General features: G+C 52.5%; 1 long non-coding RNA gene across 1 annotated transcript; it reads left to right on the plus strand.

Moving 5' to 3' along the window:
• The first annotated feature begins 2,130 nt into the window (after positions 1–2,130).
• Positions 2,131–9,297, plus strand: LOC102368200. Its single transcript, XR_323858.1, has 7 exons — positions 2,131–2,317; positions 3,228–3,482; positions 4,393–4,647; positions 5,558–5,812; positions 6,723–6,977; positions 7,888–8,142; positions 9,053–9,297. It is a non-coding gene; the product is annotated as an uncharacterized LOC102368200 (long non-coding RNA).
• The last annotated feature ends 9,720 nt before the right edge of the window (positions 9,298–19,017 follow it).

Genomic DNA, 19,017 nt, shown 5'->3' on the forward strand with positions numbered 1-19,017 from the left:
CGCTCTTCCTTCTTCCCCACTTCTGGGTTTCTGCTTTTCTTTTGGTTTTTCCAGGGCCACTCTAGCCTCAAGTAGCAGCTGCTCCAGAACTGTGGCTCCCAGGGAATTGTTCTCTCCTTCACCGGCTCCTGCTGGATCTTGGTAAGTTCTTCCCATGTTTCTTCTTCTCCACACCTGTTTACGCATAAGAGTTTAACACCATCTGAGAAACATGGAGATGATAAAAGTTGGGTTTATCCTAATGAAACAAAAAGCCCTGGATTCAGAACAAAATTAATGTATATTTTTTGGGGGAAAATTAAACTAAAACCCATATGGCATTTTCTACTGACCATGACTAGGATCTAAGGGGGATCCTCAATTTTTCTATTGTCATGATCAAAAGGCAAAGATTTAGAAAGTGTTGATCTCAAAGTAATGCCCTATTAATTTTATTAACCATATATTTTATGTAAAAGGGACTTCAAGGTAAGACCACTCCTTAATGTCAGCAATAATAGAAATACTATAATATCATCTGATATTTATGAAGTTCATGTTTTCTACTTGTGTATAAATTACAGTAGGAGATGTTGTTAAAATTCAAATATAGCAAATAAGAATTCCCCAGTATTGTAATACATTTGAAATTAAAAAAAAAAAGACTATTTTTCTCTACCAGCAATCTATGCCATTTTGTTTTGGTGCCTTACACTTTGTAGTTCAGTGTGACAGGTGAAAAAATAATGTTACTAAGACATTATGTACTTCATTATGTGGCATACAAAGGAGTCCCAATGTGTACTCATTCACATTATCAGAAATAAATGCACTATTGCATAATAAAAATGCAGAAAAACTGATTGACTTTGGTGGAAAAATAGGAAGTGCAGAAAAAAAACCTCACAAACCAGAATGTTTTCTCTTGTCAGCGCACCAAAATAGCTCCTCTATCATCCAGCTATATTTGTCTCATTGAGCAATACTCATTCTCGCTTTCCATTTTCCTCTTGACTCCACATAGCTGGCTGTCCAGGAGACTAGCTTCAATACTGTATGAAACTCAAGTAATACCAAAACACTCTGTAGTAATTTTGACGGTATTTGAGCACCTTGTCATTCCAAGGCTATTATTGAAAATATTGGCATATGTAGCTGATTATAGGGCCAGATCAAGATTGGTTCCACAAACACATACATTTTAAAATCTGATCCAGATTGGCCCTGCTCCATCAGTCATAACCATGTTAAATACCAAAAAATATTACTGGTAATATCTTTTATAGGACCAGCTGCATGGTTCAATTGTTTACCATGTTTATTTTAGACATGGCAAAACATTTTAGGTGTCTTCACTCAGGCTCAGAAGTGATCACGGTTAGTGACAACCACCTATGTTCTGTTGTGATCCAGAATGGTGCTGGAAAAATGCCCAAGTTCCTGGTAGAACACAGTCCACTAATCATGCTGTGACTCCTACTGATTGAATTCAGTTCAGCTCAAGACATGGTGGTAGTTATGCCTAATTAGTTACTGCACAGTAATGCAGGAGCTTCTTGGCTGGGTCTGGCCCGCCCCCCAGGGGGGCGCCCCCCCCAGCCACTAGGGGGGCAGACAGAATGTAGACCCAGGGCTCCTGCCTGGCCCTCTTTCTGTAAGCCCCTAGCTGCAGGGCATAAAAGCCTGAAGCCACTTTGGGCCTTGGAGCACATACTCCAGAGAGCCAGCAGGAGCTGCTTGTGGCTGCAGCACTCCAGGAGGCTCCATATGCCCTCCTGGACAGCCCCCAGGATGTGTTTGCTGTGTCTATAATGCTCCAAAGCTGCTGCTTGGCCACAGATGAGTAGTTTGCTTCACCCCTTGCTCAGCCCTGTGATCCCACCAGGGCTACAGATCCTGCTGGGAGGAAGTGCCTTGGCTTCAGCACCACCCTGCAGCCACCCACTAGTAGTGGCTGGCTATGCCACTGCCAGCTGCCAGCAGCACCAGCTCCTCCCTGGGAAGTTTAGGGCCCCTGGAGCAGAGCATCTTCTCTCTTAAATGTTGAAAACTCACAAAAGCCTTCTGTCTCTTGCATCTTCAGGGCCAACATCGACATGGGGGAGAGACCACAGGGGCCCACAGGACCACTGCTGCAGGCTCATTGCCACCTGCTGCTGGAGCCACCCAGAGGTGCCAGCTGTACCAGTGGCAAAGCCAGGATGGGTATTGGGGGCAGGGGCTGGCTAGGCACTGGCCCCAAGCTCACCAGAGGCCATGGACACTGGGTGGAGCCAGATGCTACCTGGCACAAGGAGCCCTGCTCTGAGCCATGAGTCTCACTGTCCCTGGAACCATGGTAAGTCTCACACTGAGAGGTAAACCATCCTAGCCCCGGTCCCCATCCCCACCTCTGCCCCTGCCCCTGGCCCCAGCCCTGGCTCCAGCCCCAGTCCCAGCCCTGGACCCTGCTCCTTGCCCAGCCTGCCCACCCTCCCCTGGTCCCAGGTTCCCCCCGCCCCCCACACCAAATTCAGAGAGGCAGAACACAGGTCAGACCTTTATTGGGCAGCCCGTGTCCCCATAGCTGGGTGGGTACAGGCCTCTTGAGTCCCAAGGAAGACATTGATTCCTGTGGTGATCTCCTCCACAGCAGCTGGGGGCGTGAGCATGTATTTCTGTGACAGACAGCCTTCCAGGCAGTGGTAGCCACTACAGTGTAGGCTGGGCTTGCCCCCCACACTGTTGTAGCTCAGGATCCCATGCAGCAGGGGCATGCTCAGGGTGCAGTGGAGACCTGACAGGGGGCTGGCACTGGGATGCCTCTCTGGAGAGGTCCCCAGTGAGGAGGGCAGGGGCATGAGCAGCCCCTCACCCCAGTGGTTTGGGAGCCCCATCCACCCTGAGCCTAGGTGCTGGGGGATAGGCATCAATGCAACAGCATTGTGGACTTTCAGGGGTAGAGGGGGGATCAGGGAAGCTGAGCCATGGCATCAGGTGTTGCAGCCTATCCTGGCCTGCCCTGTGCTGGGAAGGAAGCAGGGGAGGCAAGCGGCCTCCAGCCAGCCCCTGGGGAGCAAGCAGAGACAGGGGCTCAGGTGGCACCCACCTGGGCACAGGCCTGCCAAGCCAGCTTACCATGGTCCCTGTGTACCCACATGTAGCTGACCTCCAATCTGAAGCCAGGAAGTGTAGGGCCCCTGGAGCAGAGCATCTTCTCTCTTAAATGTTGAAAACTCACAAAAGCCTTCTGTCTCTTGCATCTTCAGGGCCAACATCGACATGGGGGAGAGACCACAGGGGCCCACAGGACCACTGCTGCAGGCTCATTGCCACCTGCTGCTGGAGCCACCCAGAGGTGCCAGCTGTACCAGTGGCAAAGCCAGGATGGGTATTGGGGGCAGGGGCTGGCTAGGCACTGGCCCCAAGCTCACCAGAGGCCATGGACACTGGGTGGAGCCAGATGCTACCTGGCACAAGGAGCCCTGCTCTGAGCCATGAGTCTCACTGTCCCTGGAACCATGGTAAGTCTCACACTGAGAGGTAAACCATCCTAGCCCCGGTCCCCATCCCCACCTCTGCCCCTGCCCCTGGCCCCAGCCCTGGCTCCAGCCCCAGTCCCAGCCCTGGACCCTGCTCCTTGCCCAGCCTGCCCACCCTCCCCTGGTCCCAGGTTCCCCCCGCCCCCCACACCAAATTCAGAGAGGCAGAACACAGGTCAGACCTTTATTGGGCAGCCCGTGTCCCCATAGCTGGGTGGGTACAGGCCTCTTGAGTCCCAAGGAAGACATTGATTCCTGTGGTGATCTCCTCCACAGCAGCTGGGGGCGTGAGCATGTATTTCTGTGACAGACAGCCTTCCAGGCAGTGGTAGCCACTACAGTGTAGGCTGGGCTTGCCCCCCACACTGTTGTAGCTCAGGATCCCATGCAGCAGGGGCATGCTCAGGGTGCAGTGGAGACCTGACAGGGGGCTGGCACTGGGATGCCTCTCTGGAGAGGTCCCCAGTGAGGAGGGCAGGGGCATGAGCAGCCCCTCACCCCAGTGGTTTGGGAGCCCCATCCACCCTGAGCCTAGGTGCTGGGGGATAGGCATCAATGCAACAGCATTGTGGACTTTCAGGGGTAGAGGGGGGATCAGGGAAGCTGAGCCATGGCATCAGGTGTTGCAGCCTATCCTGGCCTGCCCTGTGCTGGGAAGGAAGCAGGGGAGGCAAGCGGCCTCCAGCCAGCCCCTGGGGAGCAAGCAGAGACAGGGGCTCAGGTGGCACCCACCTGGGCACAGGCCTGCCAAGCCAGCTTACCATGGTCCCTGTGTACCCACATGTAGCTGACCTCCAATCTGAAGCCAGGAAGTGTAGGGCCCCTGGAGCAGAGCATCTTCTCTCTTAAATGTTGAAAACTCACAAAAGCCTTCTGTCTCTTGCATCTTCAGGGCCAACATCGACATGGGGGAGAGACCACAGGGGCCCACAGGACCACTGCTGCAGGCTCATTGCCACCTGCTGCTGGAGCCACCCAGAGGTGCCAGCTGTACCAGTGGCAAAGCCAGGATGGGTATTGGGGGCAGGGGCTGGCTAGGCACTGGCCCCAAGCTCACCAGAGGCCATGGACACTGGGTGGAGCCAGATGCTACCTGGCACAAGGAGCCCTGCTCTGAGCCATGAGTCTCACTGTCCCTGGAACCATGGTAAGTCTCACACTGAGAGGTAAACCATCCTAGCCCCGGTCCCCATCCCCACCTCTGCCCCTGCCCCTGGCCCCAGCCCTGGCTCCAGCCCCAGTCCCAGCCCTGGACCCTGCTCCTTGCCCAGCCTGCCCACCCTCCCCTGGTCCCAGGTTCCCCCCGCCCCCCACACCAAATTCAGAGAGGCAGAACACAGGTCAGACCTTTATTGGGCAGCCCGTGTCCCCATAGCTGGGTGGGTACAGGCCTCTTGAGTCCCAAGGAAGACATTGATTCCTGTGGTGATCTCCTCCACAGCAGCTGGGGGCGTGAGCATGTATTTCTGTGACAGACAGCCTTCCAGGCAGTGGTAGCCACTACAGTGTAGGCTGGGCTTGCCCCCCACACTGTTGTAGCTCAGGATCCCATGCAGCAGGGGCATGCTCAGGGTGCAGTGGAGACCTGACAGGGGGCTGGCACTGGGATGCCTCTCTGGAGAGGTCCCCAGTGAGGAGGGCAGGGGCATGAGCAGCCCCTCACCCCAGTGGTTTGGGAGCCCCATCCACCCTGAGCCTAGGTGCTGGGGGATAGGCATCAATGCAACAGCATTGTGGACTTTCAGGGGTAGAGGGGGGATCAGGGAAGCTGAGCCATGGCATCAGGTGTTGCAGCCTATCCTGGCCTGCCCTGTGCTGGGAAGGAAGCAGGGGAGGCAAGCGGCCTCCAGCCAGCCCCTGGGGAGCAAGCAGAGACAGGGGCTCAGGTGGCACCCACCTGGGCACAGGCCTGCCAAGCCAGCTTACCATGGTCCCTGTGTACCCACATGTAGCTGACCTCCAATCTGAAGCCAGGAAGTGTAGGGCCCCTGGAGCAGAGCATCTTCTCTCTTAAATGTTGAAAACTCACAAAAGCCTTCTGTCTCTTGCATCTTCAGGGCCAACATCGACATGGGGGAGAGACCACAGGGGCCCACAGGACCACTGCTGCAGGCTCATTGCCACCTGCTGCTGGAGCCACCCAGAGGTGCCAGCTGTACCAGTGGCAAAGCCAGGATGGGTATTGGGGGCAGGGGCTGGCTAGGCACTGGCCCCAAGCTCACCAGAGGCCATGGACACTGGGTGGAGCCAGATGCTACCTGGCACAAGGAGCCCTGCTCTGAGCCATGAGTCTCACTGTCCCTGGAACCATGGTAAGTCTCACACTGAGAGGTAAACCATCCTAGCCCCGGTCCCCATCCCCACCTCTGCCCCTGCCCCTGGCCCCAGCCCTGGCTCCAGCCCCAGTCCCAGCCCTGGACCCTGCTCCTTGCCCAGCCTGCCCACCCTCCCCTGGTCCCAGGTTCCCCCCGCCCCCCACACCAAATTCAGAGAGGCAGAACACAGGTCAGACCTTTATTGGGCAGCCCGTGTCCCCATAGCTGGGTGGGTACAGGCCTCTTGAGTCCCAAGGAAGACATTGATTCCTGTGGTGATCTCCTCCACAGCAGCTGGGGGCGTGAGCATGTATTTCTGTGACAGACAGCCTTCCAGGCAGTGGTAGCCACTACAGTGTAGGCTGGGCTTGCCCCCCACACTGTTGTAGCTCAGGATCCCATGCAGCAGGGGCATGCTCAGGGTGCAGTGGAGACCTGACAGGGGGCTGGCACTGGGATGCCTCTCTGGAGAGGTCCCCAGTGAGGAGGGCAGGGGCATGAGCAGCCCCTCACCCCAGTGGTTTGGGAGCCCCATCCACCCTGAGCCTAGGTGCTGGGGGATAGGCATCAATGCAACAGCATTGTGGACTTTCAGGGGTAGAGGGGGGATCAGGGAAGCTGAGCCATGGCATCAGGTGTTGCAGCCTATCCTGGCCTGCCCTGTGCTGGGAAGGAAGCAGGGGAGGCAAGCGGCCTCCAGCCAGCCCCTGGGGAGCAAGCAGAGACAGGGGCTCAGGTGGCACCCACCTGGGCACAGGCCTGCCAAGCCAGCTTACCATGGTCCCTGTGTACCCACATGTAGCTGACCTCCAATCTGAAGCCAGGAAGTGTAGGGCCCCTGGAGCAGAGCATCTTCTCTCTTAAATGTTGAAAACTCACAAAAGCCTTCTGTCTCTTGCATCTTCAGGGCCAACATCGACATGGGGGAGAGACCACAGGGGCCCACAGGACCACTGCTGCAGGCTCATTGCCACCTGCTGCTGGAGCCACCCAGAGGTGCCAGCTGTACCAGTGGCAAAGCCAGGATGGGTATTGGGGGCAGGGGCTGGCTAGGCACTGGCCCCAAGCTCACCAGAGGCCATGGACACTGGGTGGAGCCAGATGCTACCTGGCACAAGGAGCCCTGCTCTGAGCCATGAGTCTCACTGTCCCTGGAACCATGGTAAGTCTCACACTGAGAGGTAAACCATCCTAGCCCCGGTCCCCATCCCCACCTCTGCCCCTGCCCCTGGCCCCAGCCCTGGCTCCAGCCCCAGTCCCAGCCCTGGACCCTGCTCCTTGCCCAGCCTGCCCACCCTCCCCTGGTCCCAGGTTCCCCCCGCCCCCCACACCAAATTCAGAGAGGCAGAACACAGGTCAGACCTTTATTGGGCAGCCCGTGTCCCCATAGCTGGGTGGGTACAGGCCTCTTGAGTCCCAAGGAAGACATTGATTCCTGTGGTGATCTCCTCCACAGCAGCTGGGGGCGTGAGCATGTATTTCTGTGACAGACAGCCTTCCAGGCAGTGGTAGCCACTACAGTGTAGGCTGGGCTTGCCCCCCACACTGTTGTAGCTCAGGATCCCATGCAGCAGGGGCATGCTCAGGGTGCAGTGGAGACCTGACAGGGGGCTGGCACTGGGATGCCTCTCTGGAGAGGTCCCCAGTGAGGAGGGCAGGGGCATGAGCAGCCCCTCACCCCAGTGGTTTGGGAGCCCCATCCACCCTGAGCCTAGGTGCTGGGGGATAGGCATCAATGCAACAGCATTGTGGACTTTCAGGGGTAGAGGGGGGATCAGGGAAGCTGAGCCATGGCATCAGGTGTTGCAGCCTATCCTGGCCTGCCCTGTGCTGGGAAGGAAGCAGGGGAGGCAAGCGGCCTCCAGCCAGCCCCTGGGGAGCAAGCAGAGACAGGGGCTCAGGTGGCACCCACCTGGGCACAGGCCTGCCAAGCCAGCTTACCATGGTCCCTGTGTACCCACATGTAGCTGACCTCCAATCTGAAGCCAGGAAGTGTAGGGCCCCTGGAGCAGAGCATCTTCTCTCTTAAATGTTGAAAACTCACAAAAGCCTTCTGTCTCTTGCATCTTCAGGGCCAACATCGACATGGGGGAGAGACCACAGGGGCCCACAGGACCACTGCTGCAGGCTCATTGCCACCTGCTGCTGGAGCCACCCAGAGGTGCCAGCTGTACCAGTGGCAAAGCCAGGATGGGTATTGGGGGCAGGGGCTGGCTAGGCACTGGCCCCAAGCTCACCAGAGGCCATGGACACTGGGTGGAGCCAGATGCTACCTGGCACAAGGAGCCCTGCTCTGAGCCATGAGTCTCACTGTCCCTGGAACCATGGTAAGTCTCACACTGAGAGGTAAACCATCCTAGCCCCGGTCCCCATCCCCACCTCTGCCCCTGCCCCTGGCCCCAGCCCTGGCTCCAGCCCCAGTCCCAGCCCTGGACCCTGCTCCTTGCCCAGCCTGCCCACCCTCCCCTGGTCCCAGGTTCCCCCCGCCCCCCACACCAAATTCAGAGAGGCAGAACACAGGTCAGACCTTTATTGGGCAGCCCGTGTCCCCATAGCTGGGTGGGTACAGGCCTCTTGAGTCCCAAGGAAGACATTGATTCCTGTGGTGATCTCCTCCACAGCAGCTGGGGGCGTGAGCATGTATTTCTGTGACAGACAGCCTTCCAGGCAGTGGTAGCCACTACAGTGTAGGCTGGGCTTGCCCCCCACACTGTTGTAGCTCAGGATCCCATGCAGCAGGGGCATGCTCAGGGTGCAGTGGAGACCTGACAGGGGGCTGGCACTGGGATGCCTCTCTGGAGAGGTCCCCAGTGAGGAGGGCAGGGGCATGAGCAGCCCCTCACCCCAGTGGTTTGGGAGCCCCATCCACCCTGAGCCTAGGTGCTGGGGGATAGGCATCAATGCAACAGCATTGTGGACTTTCAGGGGTAGAGGGGGGATCAGGGAAGCTGAGCCATGGCATCAGGTGTTGCAGCCTATCCTGGCCTGCCCTGTGCTGGGAAGGAAGCAGGGGAGGCAAGCGGCCTCCAGCCAGCCCCTGGGGAGCAAGCAGAGACAGGGGCTCAGGTGGCACCCACCTGGGCACAGGCCTGCCAAGCCAGCTTACCATGGTCCCTGTGTACCCACATGTAGCTGACCTCCAATCTGAAGCCAGGAAGTGTAGGGCCCCTGGAGCAGAGCATCTTCTCTCTTAAATGTTGAAAACTCACAAAAGCCTTCTGTCTCTTGCATCTTCAGGGCCAACATCGACATGGGGGAGAGACCACAGGGGCCCACAGGACCACTGCTGCAGGCTCATTGCCACCTGCTGCTGGAGCCACCCAGAGGTGCCAGCTGTACCAGTGGCAAAGCCAGGATGGGTATTGGGGGCAGGGGCTGGCTAGGCACTGGCCCCAAGCTCACCAGAGGCCATGGACACTGGGTGGAGCCAGATGCTACCTGGCACAAGGAGCCCTGCTCTGAGCCATGAGTCTCACTGTCCCTGGAACCATGGTAAGTCTCACACTGAGAGGTAAACCATCCTAGCCCCGGTCCCCATCCCCACCTCTGCCCCTGCCCCTGGCCCCAGCCCTGGCTCCAGCCCCAGTCCCAGCCCTGGACCCTGCTCCTTGCCCAGCCTGCCCACCCTCCCCTGGTCCCAGGTTCCCCCCGCCCCCCACACCAAATTCAGAGAGGCAGAACACAGGTCAGACCTTTATTGGGCAGCCCGTGTCCCCATAGCTGGGTGGGTACAGGCCTCTTGAGTCCCAAGGAAGACATTGATTCCTGTGGTGATCTCCTCCACAGCAGCTGGGGGCGTGAGCATGTATTTCTGTGACAGACAGCCTTCCAGGCAGTGGTAGCCACTACAGTGTAGGCTGGGCTTGCCCCCCACACTGTTGTAGCTCAGGATCCCATGCAGCAGGGGCATGCTCAGGGTGCAGTGGAGACCTGACAGGGGGCTGGCACTGGGATGCCTCTCTGGAGAGGTCCCCAGTGAGGAGGGCAGGGGCATGAGCAGCCCCTCACCCCAGTGGTTTGGGAGCCCCATCCACCCTGAGCCTAGGTGCTGGGGGATAGGCATCAATGCAACAGCATTGTGGACTTTCAGGGGTAGAGGGGGGATCAGGGAAGCTGAGCCATGGCATCAGGTGTTGCAGCCTATCCTGGCCTGCCCTGTGCTGGGAAGGAAGCAGGGGAGGCAAGCGGCCTCCAGCCAGCCCCTGGGGAGCAAGCAGAGACAGGGGCTCATGTGGCACCCACCTGGGCACAGGCCTGCCAAGCCAGCTTACCATGGTCCCTGTGTACCCACATGTAGCTGACCTCCAATCTGAAGCCAGGAAGTGTAGGGCCCCTGGAGCAGAGCATCTTCTCTCTTAAATGTTGAAAACTCACAAAAGCCTTCTGTCTCTTGCATCTTCAGGGCCAACATCGACATGGGGGAGAGACCACAGGGGCCCACAGCACCACTGCTGCAGGCTCAATGCCACCTGCTGCTGGAGCCACCCAGAGGTGCCAGCTGTACCAGTGGCAAAGCCAGGATGGGACCAGCTGCTCCAGCAGCTGGTGGTCTCAGTGGAGGGCTGGGTGGCAGACAAGCAGGCATGACAGGTGGAGAACCTCACTCAAGTGGCTGCCTGGGAGGAGGAGCTGCAGGCATGCCATGCCCACTGGACCACTGGGAACCCTGGAGCCGTGGCACAGGGAGCTTCTGAAGCAGCAACTGGCTTCCCAGGGCTGCCCAGCAGAGTCTATGCCCATGCTTCCCCACCCTTGGCCCCTTGCCCCAGCCTCTCAGGGCCCCTGGGATCCACTTACCACCCCACAGCAGGCCTCCAGCAGCACCCTGGAGAAGGTCCTGCAGTGCTTGCCAGCCACAGGCATCCACGGCCTTTGCTGCAGCCCCTGGACCCATGGAGGAACTGTCTGTGACTGGGGTGCTGGCCACCTGCCACCAGGCTCTCCACCCGGGGTGCCCCTTACCCTCAGCCCCTTGCAGCACAGGATCAGACACAGAAAATATGTGTGAAGTTCAGAGAATGGAGTTTTTATTGTTGGTGGGTGGGGAGGGTGGTGGAGTGGCACTGTGTGTAGGGGAGTGAAGGAGGGAAGGAGCTGTGTTTTGTTGACTGCAGAGGGAGGAGGGTGGGAGGGGTTGTTGTATTAATAAAATGTGTACAGTTTCTCCTATGTGTGTGTCTTGTAGTGGTGCTGGTGGTGGCAAGAGGGTTGCGAGGGGGCTGAGCAGTGGGGCAATTGGGCTGGAGCAGGGAATGCAGGAGGAGGAGGTCAGCAATGAGCCTCCCATAGCTGGCACCCTGGGCCTGGCTGGCTGGTGAGTGGCTGTCCTGGGGCCTGGGCAGGGTGCCCTGGTGGGGCCAGCAGGGCCAGCACCATGGCCAGTAGCAGTGCAGGGTGCTGGTCATTGCTGGCAGGGACTTGGCTGGAGCAGTGCAGCACTGGGAGCCACTGGCAGGGGCAGGGGTGTTTTGGGGAGGCAGGGTGGGCAGAGAGGAAGCTGTCATGTGCTGCACCTGCTCTAGGCATGCAGCTCCTGTGCAAGGGAGGGGCTGGGCAAGGATCAAAGAGTGGGTATGTCCATTTAAGATGGCCGTCAAGTGCTGGCAGCTGCCTCTGGCCTCAGCATACCTGACAAGTGGTGGCAGCCATGTGACTGGAGGTAGGAGCTCCACTCCAGTGGCCACAGGGGTACATGGAAGGCTGCTCTGATGTAGGATTAAATTTAGTCACAGGTTGCCTGCACATGTAGATGCCGGCCCTATTCCCATTTACTGAGCAGTAAATTACTGAGTAGTAAATTTAATGTGCAGTAAATGCTTGTGTAGATTCTCCCAGTGTAAATTGTTTTGTGAATATGTCTACATAAAGGATTCATTGAATATTTATGTATATAAAGCAAACTGATCAAAATCAAAGTCCTTTTGAAAATAATACCTGAAAAGAAAAATGCCTTAGAAAAATTCTTGCCACCAACAAAACTTACTGTAAAGTACAATACATTAAATCCTTTCTCCATCAAAACTATTCTTCTGTCTAATTAGAAATGGCATTCTTAAGAGACTGAAGTGTATGATGACAAATAGCAACAGATACCTGAAGACAGCACAGCTGTAATGTCATTGGTGCAATTTTAAGTGAAAATGACATTGATGGCATATGTGAGGTGGGTGTTGGGTGGTTGTATAAGCATACCTTGAAGGTACCTCTTCATATGGAAAAGACCCTTGTGTGGAGCCATGATGTGTGGTTGTGTGTACCTACAAAAAATAGTGTGCAAAGACACCTTTCTTCTTGACCCTGAGACCAAGAAGAAGAGAGGAGAAAGAGGAGGAATGAAAAAGAAAGGTATACCGGAGCCTGATATTGTATGTTCCTTTGCTGTATCAAAATCTGTGCACAGAAGCACCTTTGGGCAGAGAGGCCGCATATTCCAAAAAATGTAATTCCAGCTAAGAGGGTATGCCAATACCACCAATGACCATCTCAAGGTGTCTGTTGCTCTGTGTTATGAGCAGGGATCCTGGTTTTCTCTGATAAAAAATCCCCAATTTCAGATTAAAAAAGGAATCCAAAATCCACATTTTGCCGTGATTAAAATGAAACATCACTAATATATATATTGTTATAGTGTTTCATCTTAATCATGGAAATATATATATATCATGGAAATATATATATATTAGTGGTGTTTCATTTTAATCATGGGTAAATGTGGATTTTGGATACCTTCTTTAATCTGAAAATTAGGGATTTTTTTTTAAATCAGAGACAACTAGGAACCCTGGGTATGAGTAAAATACTAGTTTCACTGACATCAGTTTCAAAGGTCCTTTTAAATAAAAAAATAAAAAAAGTTTATGCATTCTTCCTTTCTTTTGTGAACGATATAACCAGAAATTAGATAATGGGTCGTACTGGATGGCAGCATCCAGAGTTGTATGTATTGTTTGACCACTAACAACTGACTCTTTTTAAGTTAGTTTTTGTCCCATGTGAGTCATATGTGCTTGCCCCATTCAGGTGACTCTAGAATCACAGAATATCCATGTCAATAAATAGCAAACATTTTCTGTATGTCTCAAAGGTCTCTTTACTGATTGTTGTCATATAAAGGTGTAAAACCAAACATAAAGCAGACCTGAAATCCTTTACAAATATCAATAACAAAGCAGAATTCATATCTTGATACAATTAATAGTGATGTGAAATGAATAAAAAGGCTGTGCAGTGGTTGAATCAATACTAAACTTGTATTCCTAATTGTAATCCTGTCAGGATTTATGAGATTTCTTTTACCTCCCAACTTCTTTCATAATATTAGTCAATTTTGAAACTCTCTAGAATACCAGTAATTGTATAACGTGGATACAGAACATAATTGGCACTAGCCAGTTCTGTTATTCCGCTACTATCCTGAGAACAAAATTCCCCCACATTAAAAAGCTAGTACATATTTAAACTTCACAGTTGATCTGAATTATTAGCTGAGGGACTTTTACCATTGATTTAATAGAGATTTAAATACAGGTCTAAATGACTTGTGTGAGCACCACTTGTATATCAATAGAATATGATTGCATAGTCTACTGTGTTCGAAGTGTTCTAAGGTTAATTGGCAAGCCAGGTCAATCTGCTGTTATCCTAAAAGGTAGGTGAAGGAGTGGAAAATAGAAAGATTAGTGCAGCTAATTGTTACTTTAATAAAAAATAATTTATTTCAAATGCAGTTTCATTTTATATACCTACATGTTTTTTGTGAATGTTGGGATGTATGAATCATATTCTACTCTTTCCAAGAAAGCATATAGTTTTTTTTTGTATGTAGAAGTTGCTTTATACTAGACAAATACAAGAAAATGGTTGACTATATAAATTAGACAGAATACACTTATTAATAGAGAATAAGGAACTGGAGGGGTCTGCCTGGGTCACGGAAAGCTCAGGTCCCTTCTAATAGAGAAATTCTTCATTATGCATCATATATTCTCTTTAATACATTTATCAAGTTCCAGCTTAATGATCATTGTCCCCAGTTTGGCTGGAAGGCTAAACCACACAGTTCTAGTGATTAAGAACCTTCTTCTAATTCTCACCCTAAATTTATTCATGACCATATTTGTCCTTGTTCCAGTATTGTCCTTCAGCTTAAATAGTTCTTCTTTTTCCTTGGTGTTCACTGCAATCATATAACTTTGTCTGTTTTTACTTCATTAAAGCAATAATACAAATTAGGTATCTTCTTACAACAGGCTTTCTAGTCTCAGGCTCATCCTAGCAACCCTTTTTACCTGTTCCACTTTGAGTAAATTTGACTTGAATATGGATGACTACAATTGTACAAAAGATTCTGCATGAGGTCTCATAAGCGTTACTGAAAATAATTGTCCTAGTATCACATTTGCATTTTTCTTGGATGCCTACAAGGGCACCAAGGTCCGCTTCCTCCATAGCCATTCCCATTTGATGAGGTTTTTTTCTCCTTTGTTCCAAAACATGTGACCTATGCAACTGATTTTCATTCCATGTCTATTGCTTCAGTCCCCAACATCATACAGTCCCTTCTATATGAAATCTTGATTATCCATGTAGTTAAAGTGCCTCCGAGTTTTGTTTCATAAGCAGATTTTTTTCAGCACATTCCTACAGTTTATAAGATCACTAATGAAAATATTAATGATTAGTAAACCCACCATTTGTTTTCTAATGGGCTAGATCTCCTAGAGACCAAATTAAAATATTGAGATTGTGTGAAGAGAAAAGACTGGGAAGTTGGCTATGTCCCTCACAAGGCATCCATCCATTCCTTAGCATACATTTAGGGGGGAATGTAGTAGAGCTAAAGAATATATTCATTTTACACCCAACTGTAACGGTGTTACCAAAAAAAATCTGCTCTCTCACTAGGTTTAACCCAGATAATTTCTGTACAGCAAGGCAGAAATCCTTTTTTTCAGTTTTAACCCTTTCTGCTAGTTATGCCAAATAAGTACTAGGACACCAATGACCGTCATCTCCCTCTTCTGTACCTGATTCCTTCAACGGATGTTCACATAACCCTCAATGACAATTAATGCTACTTTAAAGCAATATTAGCTTCCCCTCAATTACAGTAGAGTTCTTGCATCAAGTAACTGTTAGAATATCCCAGCGCTTTCTGTACAACTACAATTATATCGGCTGTCTTGTGCCCTTGCTTTCACTGCCTTGTCATCCTACCATGGATATTTCTATGATTTTCTTGCCCTCTGTACCATAGGGGTCACAGGACATATTGTATTATGACATGGTTGCTTATGTACCATTCCTTTTCAAAGAGACGGAAGACACAGTAACCTTTCTTAAAAGTTTGAGGAAAGGCTAGATTAAACTGTCGGTTTCTTCCAATTCCCTGTCATCTTATGGATCTTCCTTCTGCTTAGATATTTATGTTGTCTATGTGGAATTCTGTCTTAGCAACCTCAGAAATATATAGCAATATGTTAGTCTCTACAATATTAACTTGGCAATTTCATTTTTTCGATAAAGTAGGGAACAGTACAAAACTGAAATGGAATATCCACATAGGAAGAGATTTTCAAAGGTGAGGAGGGTAGTAATGTTTCCAGCTTTTATTGAAAGTGCATCAGAGCCAGGACTGCTTATGATTTTGAAAATCTCCTCCTTCCATTTATGTTGTCCATCTGGACTAATGCCCCCAGAGTCATTCACTTCTTTATTACTGGTCCTAATACCAAAACAAAACAAAACAAAACAAAACAAAAAAGCAAGGAAAATCATACAAAGCCAAACATGAGGATATGATTCTTTGGTGTCTTGTACACCAACTGTTGTCACTTAAATAATAATCCCTGCCAGTGTAAAAGCCTAGCAATACTGTTTTACATCCAGTCTGCATAAACCTTGCATAGATGTAAATGACTGCACAACGTGTTTGGAAGTGAAAAATCAGGAACCTTGGCTTTTAATATTAAAGTAATATTTGTAAAAAAGAGTATTGCAATCCATGATACTGTACAACTCTCTCTATATAGAGTTTTGCCTGAGACTTCAATCAAAAAGATGTGTGTCAAATAAGTTTCTGCTACTAATCCTAGAGACTCACAAAATAAATTGCATATGAATGGTTTCTTTGTGTGTGTTGTATCCAATAACAATATCTATGGTGGGGAAAAAAATAAGAAAGATATGTAGCTTATTACTGTTGCTTATAAAAGTTTGCTAGTGCCTAATATACATGATATATTATTCAGGAACAGTTCAACCATACCATTGGCAATGTGTAGGGGGTGCATGTGGGATCAGCCATGCACCCCCTGGAAGCACCAGCCATGAAACTGGAAGTGCATTCAGTGATTGGCCACTGAGGGACCCCCCTAGTAACCATTTGGTCACTGGGGGACCCCCCCCCCACCGGCGATCTGGTGCCCCCCCAGACTCAGGAGGCACCAGTCACCCATGAACCATATGAACCTTGTTATATTCCCAGGGCTAATATAATAGGGTGACCTATTGAGAAATACAGTCTTCAAGCTAATGCTTCTTAGGGGCAATTTTAACTTACACACTAAGGACAGAATCTTATTAGAATCATAGAAAATTAAGGTTGGAGGACATTTCAGGAGAGATTTAGTTTAATGCTCTGCTGAGCTCAGCTCAGTGGTCAGCCACCTCTGACTGGGTGTGGGATATAGCCAACCATACCAAGCCTTAGTGGCCTCACCGGAAACCCTCCCCTGCATCCCTCCCTGAGGTTTCTGGAAGAGTCTCAGGGCAAGTGCCCTACTTTGTTAATTGTACCTGCCCTGGGATCCCAGCCTGCCAGCACTTAGCCATGGCACCCCATTGACTATGCCAAAGACTTCAAACCCAAGGACTGTGGTACAATCTGCTCATTGCCCTGCATGACTCTTGTTGGAGCCTGACGGATATTATGTGTGGCCATCTGGACATGACCTGGTACCATGGCTGCTCATGAGCCAGCAGCCAGCCTTCCTCTGCAGGGCCATCTATCACAACGTATGTCCACCAAGCATCCTGGACTGGGCCACCACCTTGCAAGTGGCCAATAAGGATGAGGCAATCCAGGTTGCCATGGATGCTGGACAGGGTTGTAGGGTATTGTAGGGTATTTAGGGCTACCATATGTCCAGTATCAAAAAGAGGACACCTTTGGGGGTGAGGAAGGGGCAGAGCTGACCCTAGGGGAGTGTGGGGCCAAGGGCAAATCAGCCTGTTCAGGACCCCCTTAATACTGTGCGGGGCCACTGGAGGGGGTCTCTGTGCTTCTTCCATGGTGTGGGGCAGAGCTGCCAGCTCCAGGCAGGCCCCATGGGAGGGACCACAGCTGCTCTACCAGGCTTTGCAGGGCCCCCCAAAGTGTGGGGCCCAGGGAAGTTGCCCTAATTTGCTGTACCCTAGGGACAGCTTTGGGGAGCAGGGAGGAGTGGGCGGAGAGAGGGGAGAGGTATAGGATTCTGGGGGGGCAGTGATAGACAAAACTGTTCATCTGCTCAGTAGTGTAGCAGGCCCCATGTGCCCCCCCTGGACAGGCCACAGGCTGTCTCTGCCTGGCCTGCCCCCTTCCAGATCTACTGCTTGGCTGCAGGTGAGTGTTGCAAAGGGATGCAGTTTGCCACACCCCTTGCCCAGCCCTGAGATCCCACCCCACAGCAGGGGGCCACCTTCTGCTCCCCACTGTGGCTCATCTCCAGCTGTCTTCTGCGCTTGCAGGTCCTGTGGTAAAGTGCCTCTGCCATCCAGCTCCCAGTCTCTGGTTGTGTCCCTGCACTGGGCATTGCTGGCAGCCATCCAGGGCTGGCTATACAGGGACAGCCACGCAGGGGACCAGAGAGTCAGCACAGTATGACCATGTCATCATCATCCCTGCTTCCTCCACCCCACCATTAAGCCCTGTGCCAACTGCCAGGGTCCCCAACTGGACCTGGGAGAAGGTGCTTGACCTCATGGAGCTTTGGGGTGATGGTGATGTGCAGAGGCAGTTTGCATGGGGCAGGCACTTGAATACCCACATTTATGAGGCCCTGTCAGGTGGGATATGTGAGCGAGGGCACTTTCAGTTGGTGTGGCAGTGCAGCGTAGAGATCAAGGTCTTGCAGGCACAGTGGATGGCCATGACCAACTTCAATCGTTGGTCCAGTCATGCCCAAAAGTCGATGACCTTTATGCAGAATCTGACCCAGATTTTGGTGCCCTGAGAGACAGGCAACCCCCCTGTAAGTGCCATCAGCAGGTATGGCCTGGCCAAGCCCCTGCCCCGCACTTGTGCCTCCAGTGATACTTCACTGGAGGAGGGGACCTCTGGGGTCCCACCCCATCCTCCTCTCTGGCTTCTGCATCCACCAGCAGCTTGAGCATCCCTGCCCAATGGCTGTGTCACCCTCAGTTCAGCCCCAGACCTTGGAACAAGGAGAGGCCTGCTACACCACTGCCAGCCACCAGCAATGCCAGCTCCAACCTGGGGGAGGGGCCCTAGCGGAGTGCAGCCAGATGCCATCGCCCCTGGTTGAGCACAGCAGGCACGCAGCCAGATGCCATCACTGATGGGGAGGCCCATGCCAAACCACCAGCTTTGACAGCTCTAGACACATGGTAAGTCCTGCACTGGGGGAAGTCCCTCCTAGTCCCTGCCCCTGCCCCTGCCCCTGCCCCCTCTCCCCTCTCCCTGCCTCATCCACCTCCAGTCCCCTGGTCCTGGGTTCCCCCGCACAGCATGCAGACAGGTGGGACACAGTTCAGAACTTTATTGCCCAGCCTGTATCCCTGCAACTGGGTGGGCACAGGTCTCTCTCACACCAAGGCAGGCACTGATGCCAGTGGCAATGTTCTTCTTGACAGCAGGGGGCAGGGATGTGTAGCACTGCAACAGGTAGCCTTTCAGAGAGTGGTGGAGGTTCCAGGGAACCAGGAGCACAGGTGTGTTCAGGGCACCAGGAGACTCATCATCAGCAGGGCATAGTGGCTTGAGCAAACCTCAGCCTGCACAGACAGCTCATCATGGACTGTCCAGGACATGCACAGCAGGGGCATGCTCAGGGAGCAGCAGTGGTGTGGGGTGGGACCAGCCCCGGGGCACCTGCCCAGAGAGGCCCACTGTGGGAATGGTGGGAGTGCAGCCAGCCCCTTAACTTGTCCAGGAGTCCAACACACCCTGAGCCCAGGTGCCATGGGACAGGCATACATGC

The sequence above is a fragment of the Alligator sinensis genome, unplaced genomic scaffold, assembly GCF_000455745.1.
Source record: "Alligator sinensis unplaced genomic scaffold, ASM45574v1 scaffold33_1, whole genome shotgun sequence".
NCBI lineage: Eukaryota > Metazoa > Chordata > Crocodylia > Alligatoridae > Alligator > Alligator sinensis.